Here is a 15,060-nt window from a genome sequence, read left to right as displayed (position 1 = left end):
TCCATGTAGCCTCCCTTGGGCAGCTCCACACAGCTGCAGTTCTTTCCCTCTTCCTTCTTCTTCTTCTGTTCCAGCTTGTTCCTTCTTGTCTCTAGCACAACCACCTAACAGGTCTGTCCCTCGTACTACATCTTACCCTTTCTGCCCCTTACATAACCTCTGCTGGCACAGGCAGCAGACTCCAACTGAACTGACAACCAGTCTTTTATCACACCCAGCCGTGAGGACAAGGCTGATCCCACTCCTTGGTAATTAACACAGCTGCTGAATAAAAGAAATGAAGATATTAATGTCTATCCAGAATTTCCCCCTATTAATGTGAAGCAGTCCTAATGCACTGGATCTTACATAGTTAATGATACAAGCCATCTTTGCTGTCTGTGTGGGTGAGAAAACATTGTTCACCATATAAGTATTGTTTATATGTCATTCTGTCAAACAGCATTAAAATAAGTGCTTTCTATTTTGAAAAGCAATGTAAAATAAGATACAAATAAATAAAAAAGAAAAGCTTACACATTACTTAAAAAAACCTTACGTTAACTGGCCTCAGATTGTTTTTTTTTCTAAGGTCAGTTTTAATGTGTGCTCTGTCTTTTGGGCAACAGTTGTATACTCCATATAATACAGAAAAAGTTTTACTTTGGCCAAGAATTGTTTGGATGTACAAGTATGGACTGTAAAGTAGATTTAAAAATAATCTGAGTTGGAGAATTTTCTTTCAACAACTCATGAAACCTGAGCTCCTGCAGTGTCTCTACTGTGACTGATCTGCTAAATTAAGATTACTTTTTGTTTAATTATATTTTCCCATTAGAATGTTACATGCTTACTTTTCCTTTTAACAGGCAATTTTATTTGACCAAACTTGTAGTTCTCATAATGATTGTACTCATACACATGCCTTTTTCAGAAATCTCTTGATTACAACCCCAAGTGGTTTAAAGTCACCTACCAAGGCATGGAATGTCCCCAGAGTTTGGTGGAAATCTGTGCCCAAGAGAGAAGTTCTAACACAGAAATTAAGCAAATAATTTTTCCAATACGAGAGCTAGACACATTTTCTGTTTTTTTCTTACTGAAAACCTTTTTTCCTTCTGGTTTACTGACAATGACTAGTTCACCTGAAATTGCAAATACAACAGCAACAACAACAAAAGCCTAAATGAAAACCAGTTTTAAAAATATCACTACAGGAAAAAAGATTCTCTTCATGTAGCAGTTTCAAAATACTGTCCAATAATTGCTGTAGCTGTGTGAACATAATCCTTGTGCTGCTCGTCTGTCCCACAAAACAAGATAATTCCACCTAGCCAGCTTAAGCTTAGTAACATACATGAACAGAAATGTCATGGCTTTTTTCCTCTTCTTTCTACTTTTCTGATTAGAAAAACAACACACACTAAATAAACAAGCAAACTGTAATAGAAGAAAAAGAAAACTACAAAGAGCTGACAGATAGAAAGCCAATTCTGAAAGCCTTTGAGTTTAACTTCCCCTGACAACCTATCTTGAAGTTCATTGTAAAAAGGCAGGAGACATGTAAAGAGAAGAAATCAGCTGTCAAAACGAATGCCACCAGAATCTGAGTGTGAAACCAGGCATGGAAGGCTGAATCATTCTTTCAAAAGTGTAGTTTTCCTCAGCTTTAAGAACTCTTGACTTAAAATAAATAGACAGCTGTTCTATGCATGTGAGCAGTGTGTGTATAAGCAAATTGCCATAGAAAGCTATATGGATTTTGACAATTATCCAGATTACTCATATAACAGAATTTACCTTAGCAACTGAAGAAGCTAATGCTGGAAGTTCCTCTTTTAAAGGAGTGTATGAATCATTATTAAAAATGTTCAAAAATATTGCCTTCAGTGTCCTTTTTCAATTTTAAGGAGCAGTAAAAAAAAAGTGTTTTCTGGCTTAACAATTTTATCTCTGTCCTATCTCTGTCATACAGAAAAGTGTCCCATGCTATACAATATTTGCACTATTCCTAATGTAGATTTATAAACTTTATATTTCTGACCTTTTTAAAGAACTAAAAAAAGAGAAAAGGCCATAGACATTCCCAAGGTCTAGTCAGAATTTTCCTAAGAGTCCAGTTGCACATGGAATGATGGATTTTAATATTGTTTCATTCTCATCTCCTCTTCTTATTTTATGTTAATTCCATTACCCAAAAGAAAGAAAATGAAAGATTAAGCCATGATGTATGATTACATAAGCTTGCAATAAAAATGTAATAATTTTTTAGTTCTCAGATAATTAGCAACCATAATGTATCACCTATTATTATAATAGGAGGTTGCACTTTAACAGAGGTTAATTGTTAAATGTATGTAACTGATCCCAGAAAATGCCAAAAGGGAGTTTGAAGAAGGTTTCAAACAATGATAGTGATGAGTTTTGTAAAAATGTTTCAGAGGCAGTGAGAAAGGAGGGAAATATGTCTTGTTTTAAGACAAAGTTTGATCACTACTGATGAGAAAAAAAATATTAAGCAATCACTGAGAATAACAGGGAAATTATCTCTGCAACCTGAAAGTTCCCCTGTACTTATTGTATTGGCAAGAGGAATTGCATCATATAGATACATTTTTATATGCATTGTATCCTTTTCAAAGGGTCTTACCACAAGATTTGAGAAGTGTAAATGCTGGACCATAAGCTCTATGTGGCAGGGAAAATAAGAAAGAGAAAAGGTAAGACCTCAGAAATAATTGTCCACAGTTATCTTAAAGAGCTGCCGTCTGAGACTATAAAAAATAAAGACTGAAATGAGTAAAATTTATCAAATCACATGTATATATTTTTTCTCATCAATAATTTTTGTATCTCTATAGGACAGATGCTGGGTAATACACAAAGAGAGAGTATCTTATTACTCTGCTTCAGGACATGGCAGTATTTCTCAGTAGAAGTTAGTGTGTTTTTCCAGTTGATTTGGTCTTCCCAAGGAGAAGGCAGGATCTCGCCATTGTTCTCTTTTTTCCAAAGCAAAATTTCAGGATCTTGAACAGAGTGAAAATCAGAATTAATGAGAAAAGTAATGATACAATATAAGGTATTAAATACCTGCAAGAATCTGATGCTTGTTTCAGAAAAGGCTAGGAAGATCTAGTCTTGATTTATTACAGTCCAAAAGGTTTTAAATATGTGTGGTAAGTACCACTCCCCTATGCATTCCTGTCTGGCCGTAGGACAAAAGTTTTCTGACTGTGTGGATGTTAGGGATCAGGAACACCAGTCTGTCCCAGCTGCTCTACCAAACGTACTGCCAAAGATTTGGGGAACCACATCTGCTTGTCACCCAGCCTAACTTAGACTGCTCTTTGAGATATAGACCTAGGTTTTGTTTTTGAAAGGAGAGAAGTTATTGGAATTGGTGTAGACCTATTGGAATTGGTGTAGACCTATTGTTTTGCAAAAACGTGGGGGGAAGCAGCCCATCTCCACACCACTCAGGTGGAATGCTGTATCACAACTACTGCTTGCCCTGCTCCCCTCTCATGGCAAGGATTTTGTGAATAAATGTCAAGGGAAGTTGCTCAAAACAAGCATTTTATTAAAAATCATGAAGTATAGGCATATGAATCAAAAAGTTATTTAATTCTTACAGTCTGCAGGCTATTTGCCTCAAAGTCACTGCACTGAATAAATTTGGAAATAATTAATTTTTGATACCTTAAAATTTGAGAATAAAACTATAGACACATAATGTGCTATGAGGCATAGAAATTTAGTAGTAAAAGAATAGTTTGATGATTCTTTTCCTATCCCTTACATTAAATATAGCATCTCTTAAAGTCTTTTCCAAAGTTGTATATTTTACACCCTACACTATCAACACTAGCTGTGTTCCTCGAAACTAATAAAGGAAAGAGTACCTCTGAATCATAACTCTGAGCTGCATAATTTAACAAATGGAAATCAATTATTTTTGAAATATCAGATGTCACATTACATTTGTTTCAATGTATTAATTTCCATTAAACTTAGTTGACTTCAGATAATTTTAATGATTCTTCCCCTCTGGGCAGACTGTCATTTCAATCTCTTGGAGATAAAGGTTTTTTTTTCAATTAACTTTAAGGCAGTTTAAAAAACTTGCTCTCAAAAGAAATGATATGAAAAAGGCTGATAGATGAAAAAGCAATTAGGTTAAAGCCTTGATTTTGAGTAACAGGTATTATATCTACTACAGAATTCCAATCAATTTGCCTTTTGGCCTGTATACATTTTCTTGTATGCCTTTTCTGGAGGAAAAACAAAACAGCTAAAATTATGCAAAACTGTCACTTCTTGCATTTATTTATTTCACAGTATTATATAGACACTTCACCCAGGAATGACAGCCAGACATGCTTTATGTGGTATTGCTCCTTGAGAATTCACATGCATTAACATGTATATTTTTAAGGACTGTAAATTAACAAGAGGTAGTTGGTATGCTAAAGAGTATTTTTCTCCTGCTGAAGCCCTAGGACTTCCTTTCATCCTTCCAGACTGTTTTTCATCAATCACTTGCCTTTCTGGGGAGCTTCACAAAGATTTGATTGCAATCAGTATGTGCTGGCCTTCTAGACCATGTAGACAGTCCTTCATCTCTGTGAATAACAGAATAATGTAAACACAAGATTACATTACTTTTAAAGAGTACCATTCACTGTTATTCTTATTTCTCACACAACAAAATACAATCAAATATTTTCCCTCAGTTAGAAGGTGAATAGAATTTCGGGCATTACCTTTCTTACATAAAAGCTTGCTTCTATTTCACTCAAACCTGGGAAGTTCACAGCTGGAGTTTTAGGTTATGAGTATCATGCAGCACTGCTCACTCTGCTCTACCTCTGTAACACTTACCCTCTGCTCTCCTTCCAGCTTTCTGGCTGAACTACACTCCTTACGAAGCTGAAAGAAATATTTTCACTCTGATTGAATAACTAGCTTTCCACCTGTCATTTTCATCTGCTGCACATTTTCACCTTTCATCTCTCATAAACTGTATAACCCTTGTCTGAGGTTAGAGCCCATCTAATATTTGTTCCCATAGGACCCATCAAATGAGGCTTTCCTCATGTCTCTCAGGGACATCCCATGGGGTGATTTACTGTTTGAACTCCAGTCTTCCTTGGGTAAAAAAATAATTAAAAAGGCCTGGAGAAATGTCATATAACCTTGAATTATACTGTCTTTTTTTATACCAACTAGACCAGTTTGGCCTCAACAGCAGCACCTTCCAGGACTCTTCAGATCTTGACAGTAGAAATGAATCAGAAGCTTTGCCAAGCAGGTTTCCCAAGCAGAGCTTTCAAAGAAAGCAACAAAACCTTCTCCTGAGTGGACCACAAGGCAGTGATAAGTCACTCACCACTCTTTTCTGTGAGCCGAGTATTCCCAGCAGAGCACTGCTTTTAACTTCACTTTTCCTGTTCACTCTACCATCAAAAGAGGAGCTATTCTAAACCTCCACAATAGTCTGGGAAAAGGAAGCAGCTGGCTGTCTGCAGGAAAGGGCCAACCTAGGAAATTTTCCAAAGGACAGAAATCATACCCATCCTGTAGTGTGAACATGTTTGACGTCAGGGTGAGTAAGTTCTGAAGACCTGTATTGCAGATATCAAAGTTCACATGATCCACAGGCTTTAGTTCCCCCATACTATAAATACCTTTTGAGTGTATGCTTTCAATGGGAAAACCACTGGAGCTGTGTAGTGCCATGGTTTATCACTTTGCAATGCTGCTCTTCTATATTAGACCTGTTGCTGCCTAAGATAGAAAGAGGTATTTAGTCTTATCTATTTAATTTCTGAGCTGAAGGACAAGGAACATGTCTGTTTAAATGAATAGAGCATGATATGCTCTCTTCTCAGTAGCAGCTGTTTAAGCCTGTCCAGACAAGTAGGTTTCCCCTATTTTTACTAGCAAGTTATTAGTGCAGACAAAATGGACACAGAAATGAAAATGTGCATATATCACTTCAATACTCCTTCTTTCCCTTCTCCCCTGAAGCCACAAAAGTAATTGAGACAGAATTTGTTGCTTTTTGCTATTCCACATATTCTTGCTAAAAGGAATGGCAATTAAATTAAATACTGGTGTAAAGGCAGGAAAAATAACTAATACTAAGACAGGGAGAAATTTTTAATGTTTATGAGGTATTTAACACCAGTCTCATTAATACAATAGTATTATTTCTGTGTAAAACTGACACTAAGTAATTTAATGCCCATTATATTGCCTGAAAATTGTCTTAATCTAATAATGACAAATGAAAATTCCACCATAGTGTCTGCACTTAGTAGTCCAGAGTATTCACACATGTTTTATGCTTGATAGATTTTAATTATGTCTCAGAAATGGACCTTAGAGTAATAAAATATTGTTCTTCTGAATGGGAAATTGTTCTTTTCCCTCTGCCTTTTTAATTCCTTCCTCTTTTTTTTTTTTTTTTTTAAATTGATTTTTTTATTCTCATCATCCAAATTATAAGTGACAGAAACTTTTTCTATCTCTGAAAAAAAAGTACTTCTAATAAGATTTAAATGGTTTAAGGAGTTCTGGGCTACACCTTTCTTCCATTCAGGCTTATCTCTGTAAGCCTATTAAGGGTTGAATAAAAGACTTACCAGCTTAAGTTAATATCGCTTTGTGAGATGTCTGAGTTTCTTTTCTCTTCCCTTTCTACAATATACTCTGCTTTTTCTACTGGGACAATAATTTTAGTGAATCCATTGAATATCACAATAGCAGGACATTTTCTGCCTGTTATGAATGCAATTGCCTTCCTGATGAATTAGTGTGTACTGCAATATATTAATTTAGAGCAGTATGTGGGAAAAAAGAAGGAGGAAAAAGACGATTTCTTTCTGTAGGCTTTTTGCTTTAAAACCCTACATTAAGAGAATCTGAGGTCATTAATAGCCAAACCCTGTAAAGGTCATCAGTGCTAAAGTAGCTTCCAGAGTGAAATTCAAACCATGGTATTTGATACCTGAGCTTCTAATGCTGTGTTGGATGGAATCCACAACAATGTGAGGAATGCATCCCAGCTACTCATCAATACAGTCTCTTTGGGACTGTTCCTGGTCCAACAGTTTTGTTCAACTTCTACAAAAGACCAGCTGTATTTTTCCTCTGAGCCTAGTCTGTAGCCTGGCTCAAAGGAAAAACATTTGTTTACGAGTAGAAAGTGTTAGGTCCCAGTGTAGATCCTGTTCCTTTTCATGAATTTTGCACCAAGTCATAAGAGTTCAGCAATTCTGAGCAAAAATATACAGAACTGTCATGGGAGTGAGAAGATGAAACTTGGAGCTCCTGGATTTGTGGAGAAGACAATTTTGACATTGCTCTGTAAACTGCTACCTGAACAGCTAAACATATTCTTATGAGTAAAAAAGCTGGTCTATCCTTACTTTTAATTACTCAGTAGGTCTGAAAATAAGGAGTCACTGCAACATATTCTGCACTGTAAATCAAAGATACTAGTGGTAAGTGCCCTCTGTATAAATGAAATGTTGCATCTTTCAGCAAAAATCTCATTTGAAATATACAGATTTAATGATATGATAAATTAATTCTCAGATGAGATACAAAGGACAATTATCTATATTTTTTCTATAACATGATTTTCCTTCTCCTAATAATTAATGTGATTTTCCTTCTCCTAATAATTAATGTGATATTTGTGATGAATCACAATTTCCTACAAATCCTAGCTTAGTAGGAAACTTTTGGAGTACAAGGGCTCATTCAAGCAATCTTTTCAGGCCAAATAAACTTACACATTCAGTATTTCATTGCTTTATGACATTTTTTTATCACCTGCTCATCTGAATTTCTCAAATATTACTGTCTAGGTTAAGTCATAGTAGGTACTATGGTCAAAGGACCATTTTCTTTGGTTTTCCTTAGCATCTGCCAGCCATATTTACCCTTAGGGACACTTCCTCAGCATGTGAGGAATAATCAGCCTCCTTAAAAAGTTGATTTGACTTTTTTCTTTTTCCATGTGACTACTCCTAATCGTTTGCTAATGTGTTCATTTGTTACTGGGCTAGACTTTAAGAAGGTGAACCAATCCTTCTATGCTCTGATCTTCCTTACACATCTCTCTGACTGGGGAGAGACTAAATCAAATTCCACCTGGAAGGGATGGCTGCAAGCTGCGCTCCACCACAACAGCCACAGCCATAGCTGAAATCTTCTGTAACTGAAAAGTTGTTGGTGAACTTTCTAAGCAACACAAGTGAGTATTATTCATTTACCTTTATCTGTTATCCAGAAATTCTAATTATTTCTAATTCTAAATTCTAGCTGGATGCTAGCCTGGTGCTGAGTTTATCTTATGAAAAGGGTTATTTATTGATTATAAAAGTTCTTTTTCTGTTGATTTCAACTTATACATTAATTTAGCTGCCGTCAGTCCTATATTTCCATTCATTCCTCACTTTTTGAGCTTTTACTGCCTCTCTATGTTGGTTGTTATCAACAGGCCCAGGGTTTTGTTTCTCTTCTCTGTTTGGATGACTAATCAAGTACTCCTGATATTTTTACTTTAAAATTTAGGATGTATCATCAATGTGTGTTCAATGAAGTGACTTCAAAATTGTCTTTACATAAACACTCATGCTTATAAATTTCAGCTATGGCACAAAGAGAAAAACAAATACAATAGATTCATGAGAAGGATTGGAATAAATTTATTTTTAAATGAATATTCATAGTCACTTTTTTCACTGTTTAACTGGTAACTAGACAACAAAAAAAATAGGATGACTAAGAACCAGACTGAAAAAATTAAAATATTACAGTCCCTAAATGAAAATACAGCATCATTAGAAGCCATATAGCATAAAATTAACCTTTTACTGGAAAAACAATCTTTGAGGCACTCACTTGAACAGAAAACAAAAACATGACAAGTTTGACAATATTGTTGTTGTGCACCTCCAGCATATCCTGGTTTTCACTGCATTTTGATTCTGCAGTTACATGCTTGCATTTCATATGATTGTATCCAAGTAAATATAATTTTAGCAACAACATCAACAAATCCTTAATGCAGCTTCAAAAATATTTTAAAGGGAGGGCTAGTTTTTGCATTGAAATAACACCATCTGCTCAGCTGTAAAAAACAAGTGTAAGCTGCAGAAAGAATATTCCTCACAAGGCATCCTGGTTCAAATAAGAACAGAGGCACCTAGACCTGTTAAATTTCAGTAAACTGCTAAGTTTTATTAGAACTTGTACAGCAAGGGGCTGGCAAATACTTGTTAGGTTCAGATGGCTACTAAAAATCACACCTCTGAAGAGATTCAGATGCTTAAGCTCAAAAATAAGCTTCTCCCATGAAGCAATGTTCATAGGGAGAAGTATTATATTTTATTAGAGCAACCAAGACAGCTAGAGAATGACAAGTTTTTAGGCATACAACACTTTTCCCTGTCAATTTCTGCATCCTTCTCTCTCTGAGAAGCTGTAGAAACTTCTTTGTATCAGAGGAAAATTATGTTTAAGAAACTCTTATGTTTTAAAAACTTTAAAGATAAAATAAAAATCTAAAAATAAAAAGAAAATTATTAGTCTGCTGCATGGCAGTAAAATACTAAAAAATGAAATAAAGGGGAAATTTTGAAAAGTGTGAGTACGTTTATATTCATCGATTCAACCTAAAAAATTGACAAAAAATCCCAGTGCTCTATGGCTTAAAGACAGATGTCCTCCAAAGAACAAGAGATTAGGAACATCAGTTTTATGCTAAGGAGGGCAGCAGAAAACATTGAGTCATTTTTCTCTGCTATGCACATTTAGCAAGTTCATGTCTGTTCCCTCTATGTGAAAATGACTAAATGCCCTGTAGAAATTCTTTTTCTTAAAAGATTATCGTGTTCAATTTGAAAAGTAGACTTGTAACTTTTAATATCTGTCTACTGTTGAATTAGCTTTTCTTAGCAGGAGGAAGGCTGCTAAAATTACAAGAATTAACATCTTTGCAGAACCCAGAAAGGATTGTGTAAATCCCAGTTGTTCTTCTGTCTGAACATGTCACATTGTTTCAAAAGCTGGAAAATAGAATAATAAAGGAACAGCCGAGAAATCTCCTAAACTGAAAAGTATTAGCATAGTAAGCAGTTGGATTTTTAGCCTCTTTTTTTTTTATCAAGTCAGGTTCAAGTCCAGTTTGTAGTCTGCCACAAAAGTGCTCAACAGGATGCACTGCCTGGATGGCAAGATGGTTTCTCCTGTTGAATGCAATGATCTTGGTACCTCTCTGGGTTATTGTGCCTTTGTATCCCTGCAGGGTAAGCCAGTGACTTTCACAACAGTTTAAATAAAGGTGTTTTCCTTCGTAGATGCACAGAAATGTAAGAACTTACTCTCTGGTTAGCATTCATTTGGAAATTCAGTTAATACATTACTCATAAATCTCCTTGTTCTCTGATATTAAAAGTAATCCTAACATTAGGCCTTGTAGCATTTTTCTGCCCCATCCATACAAGTTCTGTGGTGATGAGCTTTAACTACCCTTTTGTTTCTGTATCGCGAAAACTCCAACATGCCTGTTGAAACCACCTCAGATTCACAAAGGTAAAGCTTTTGTGAGACTGCTGACTTTAAGATTCAAGTGGATGGAGTAAATGCCCTTTTTCCACCCAGTTGGTATTTAGATGCCTTCCTAATGCTGTCACAGAAGCCAAGTCATCCTAATCATTCCATAGAAGACTCCAAACTAGAGTGGAAAACAAAGCCAAGCAGCAGCTAAGTGGAAGGGGATCTGTGCTGTGGGAGCAGAGCATGTCCCTCAGGCAGCAATCGTTGCCTGATTGAGAGACACCAGGGAAGGCTCCTGGTCCCCACAGTTGGACCACTTTGGATTGGGAAAGAAAATTTGGCTCCACTAGAGGGTCATCCCCTAAGTGTTAGTGCTAGCAGAATCCATGTTCAGCAGCAAGTCATCTGATTTCCTCATTTCCCTCTCTGCCAACAGGCTGGATTTCTTTGGCTCTTATCACTGAAACTTTTGACACTGAGTACTCTCACTGAATCCTGAAAAAAAAAAAATGATGCCATCTTTTTCTACAGGATGTGAAAGTTTCTCGACGCCTTCCAGAGGTCCTCACATTTCTGCCAAAAGACTGATGCTTCAAGCAGACCATTCTGTGCTGCTTCCCACAAAAACTGGGATTTCAAATTGTTCTCATCACTGCCCAAAGAAGCATTTAACACCTCCCTTCAGCATTCTCATATGAGCTCTTAACTCAGGTGTAGTACTATGTCCTGGGTTGTAGTTTGGGATGTATTCTATCACCATCTTCTGTTAATGGCCCATCAATGCCTTGTGCATGACTCATAGATAACTCCCTCCAAGGCTATCTCTCTTTAATGGGCCATCAAGGCCCTCCTCTATGACTCATCATCCCATTGTGAGATGCTCCGCCCATGGGGAGGAGCCAGGCATTCTCACCTGGATATAACCTGGGATTTGGGACAGTAGAGGCAGCCCTCGCTCACTGGATTTTTAGAGGACTGGAGCTACCAGACCATTTTATGAGATCACTGCTTCAGGAAGAGCACCTCACCTGGACTGCTTCCATCACCCTGATCAGGTTGTATTCTGACTTTGTCAGTGGTTTTTCTTTTTGTATTGTTGCATTTATTTTATTTTATTTTATTTTATTTTATTTCCTTTTCTTCTCATTAATTTGTATTTCTGACTTATAGCCTCTCTCTTGGTTTGTTTTTCAAACCAAAATACACTATCTATTGATATGTCAGAGAGCTAGGGTCTCTGAGAGTTGTTGATGATGAATTTGCAGAAATTATATTCTTAAAGATTAGTTTAATTAAAAATGTCTTGGTAGTTTTTAGTTTTGCAATGGAAAAGACAATACATTCAATGAATTAACACATAACACTGTTATGTATCCATATCTGTTAGGACTTGCTGTTATATTGACAACCAACGGAGCAATTCAGGTCATGAAATCATTTCGTACTGGTGTTGCTAAGCATCTGATAGTTTTACACTGATCATCATAATTTCAAACAAAATGGTTTCACACTTGTTGAAAGCAAGGAAATAATTTTTAGGTGAGAAAGAGTAACAGATGCACCACTACATTAACTGCTACACGCAAATGACATGTAAGCCTGCTTAGTTTAAGAAAAAGCTTTGGACATGTTTCAGGGATCAAAGTTTCTGTGATACTGAATAGAATTTGTGCTCATTTTTATTTTGCAGTCCGTAAAAAACACATTAGCAGACTATTTTCTTTCCAGTAGGCAAATCATAAAATATTTGGGTGGCAAAAAACTACAGATCAATTTTCCAGCACTTGTATGTTGTATCATGCCCCATTATCCCAAAATATTGTAAAATATTTAGTCAGATGTAAATATCTTAATTCTTGACTCACTAGCTAAAACTTTGTGAAAAAGAATTCTAGCCAAGCTCAATTATTTCTGTTAGACATTACCCCTGTTTCACTGGTGAAATGCAAAACTGCTTCCAAGGAGAAATAAAAAACCTGTAAACACAGTTTTGGACAAATATACAGAGTAAAAACTATTAATATGGATCACAAGCAAAGCAGTATGGAAGATTTCACTCTCGACTCTAAAAGAATATTACTGCTTTGTTCTAATATAATTGTTGTTGTAGCCACCATATTAAACCAGCATGAGTCCAGGCTGAAAAAAAGATGCTTTTCAATCTGGGACATGTCCCTTTTATTTTTTAATGGTAGAAACTATTTATGCAAACTAAGCATTGCATTAAGTCTTGTTTTGGAAACACAGGAGTACATTTGTGAAAGCATAATTTGTTAGTTTGATAATTTTGACTGTTGTTTCAAAATACTGTGTGCAATTCTGAGAAGAGAGAAATGAGAATGTTATCATTTATGTCAAAAATTAAATTCTGTGTTTATGGAAATCTATAGTTGAAACAGTTTACATTTACACTACTGCATGTAGAAAAGAAACATCTTACTTTTGATATAAATGTTTGAGAAATCAGTTTTACTATTTTGAGACACTCCTCCTTGTGGGACACAATGTCCTGGTTATTAATTTTGGTTGTCACCATGCACTGACAATTCCTAGCTGAAACAGATTTTGAGGAATTTTCTTTGATCAGTCTTTGATTAGCTTTGATCAGTCTCAAGTAATAACAGGTTGTATTAGAAGGACACTTTTGTACATCTGTTCTCTTTTCCATTCAGCTACACATCACTATGCAAGGCATTTGGAGATTGGCACTGATTATATAAATCTGATAAATTTGGACTTTTATGCCTTCTTCTAAGCAAGTAAGTGTCTTTTAAGTCTTGTAAGTATTGATGTTCCTTCTCACTTACTAGGGGCCTCATGGGTCCTTTCTACCTTGATGTACAATTCAAATGTTCATCACGCTCCATTGTTTTACTTAAAATTTTGTGAGAAAAGTGTAAATAGAATTGCTCAGATTATTCCCAAAACAGTCAATTTAAATAAATTCCCCTCACTTTACCTATCTCAAGGTCAGCCCCCTTATGTAAGAGGGATTAATGACTTAATTTGTGCTAGCTTTGCCAACTATGGATGTTTCTGGAACCAGGGGATGTTCCATGAAAACCCATTCCATGCCAAACATTGTCAGACCAGGAAGCAAGTTTTGTTTTGGCAGAACAGTGGTCAAAATAGCCTTTGGAAGGCCCCCAGAGCATGCAAAAGATGATAGGTAGATTCATAGCATCCTTTGGGATACAATTTTCGGTTCTTTCCTCAGCACTGCAATAATTATGGAATATTGCAAGCCAGATAATACCCTATGATGCACATTATTTGGTCATTACCCTGACAGCTATAAAAAAAAATTGTTAAGCAGTTAGCTGGACAAATGCAAAAAGCCTCCATTTAGGAAATCAACTAAAACATTGCACAGACAAAAAAACACAAAACCCTGGACCCTTTAATAACACTTGAGGTAAGTCACTGAAGCATGATACTTGTTCTAAGCCCATCAATATTCAGAAGTTAGAGGTAGCAAAGTGGCAAGAACTGGCTGCTCAAGCAGAGAGGAATATGTGTATCACTGGACCTGTTTTCATGTTTTCTCTTGAAACAGGACCATTTTGGAGATGCTTACAAAACCCAGCCTTGGCAAAGGTGCCTGGATAACAATTGCCTGAGGTGACATGAATGTTCACAGAGCTTGCAAATGGCATGCACAGAAATGACTGTGGAGGAAACACAAAGGAGGATGGGAAGCATAAAAGAATCCTGAACATCTGTAACTGGGGGAGAAAGACGAGGTTCCAGAACAGCAGTCAAAACCTGATTTGATGCTGTCACCCCACCAGCAGCAGCTCATCTCTCCTTACACCAGTCAGCTTTAGACTAGACTGCATATTCAAAAACCACTCCTTCCATGCACAGTGAATTTGAGGAAAAAATATAGGAAAATTAGAAATATTCTAGGAACATTTGTAGGGAAAGCAGACTTATCTTCCCTAGTAAGCACCTGAAAAACAAGAATTAAATTCAAATATCTTTAGAAGCACATTTTTCTCTTGAGTGCTACTTTATTTCTCATTAGCAATCAAATTATTGGCAGATGCTCAGCAAACTGTCCATCCTGATTATTCATATATTCCTTCTGGAGCCCTTCCGATCACATTAAAATAAAGAGCAAACATTAACTAAAATATGACGAGATCAGCAGCCTCTCAAAAATGTAATAGACAAGAAATTAACCTAAATTTTTTAGGATGCATTTTTTATGTATTTAGAATTTAAAAATATGACAAAACACTAAGAATGTAGAAACAAGAACACAGTAACACCTAAATGCTTGTCAACTCCAAATATTCAAAGAGCCTGAGACTTCATGGGTTTGGGGAATTTAAAGAAAAATATCAAAGTAGGTGCATTTATTGTAACCATATACAGAGATGCATTTGAACCTACTCATGTATCTAGAATATTTTTCTCTTCAACCTTGAAGCTGAAAACACATTTAAAAAAGAATAAAACAGTGATTCCCACAGGATCAAGAAAATCTAGGTGTGAAAAACA

Source organism: Sylvia atricapilla, chromosome 3 (genome assembly GCF_009819655.1).
Source record: "Sylvia atricapilla isolate bSylAtr1 chromosome 3, bSylAtr1.pri, whole genome shotgun sequence".
NCBI classification, from domain to species: domain Eukaryota; kingdom Metazoa; phylum Chordata; class Aves; order Passeriformes; family Sylviidae; genus Sylvia; species Sylvia atricapilla.
Note: the sequence above shows the minus strand (reverse complement) of the source record.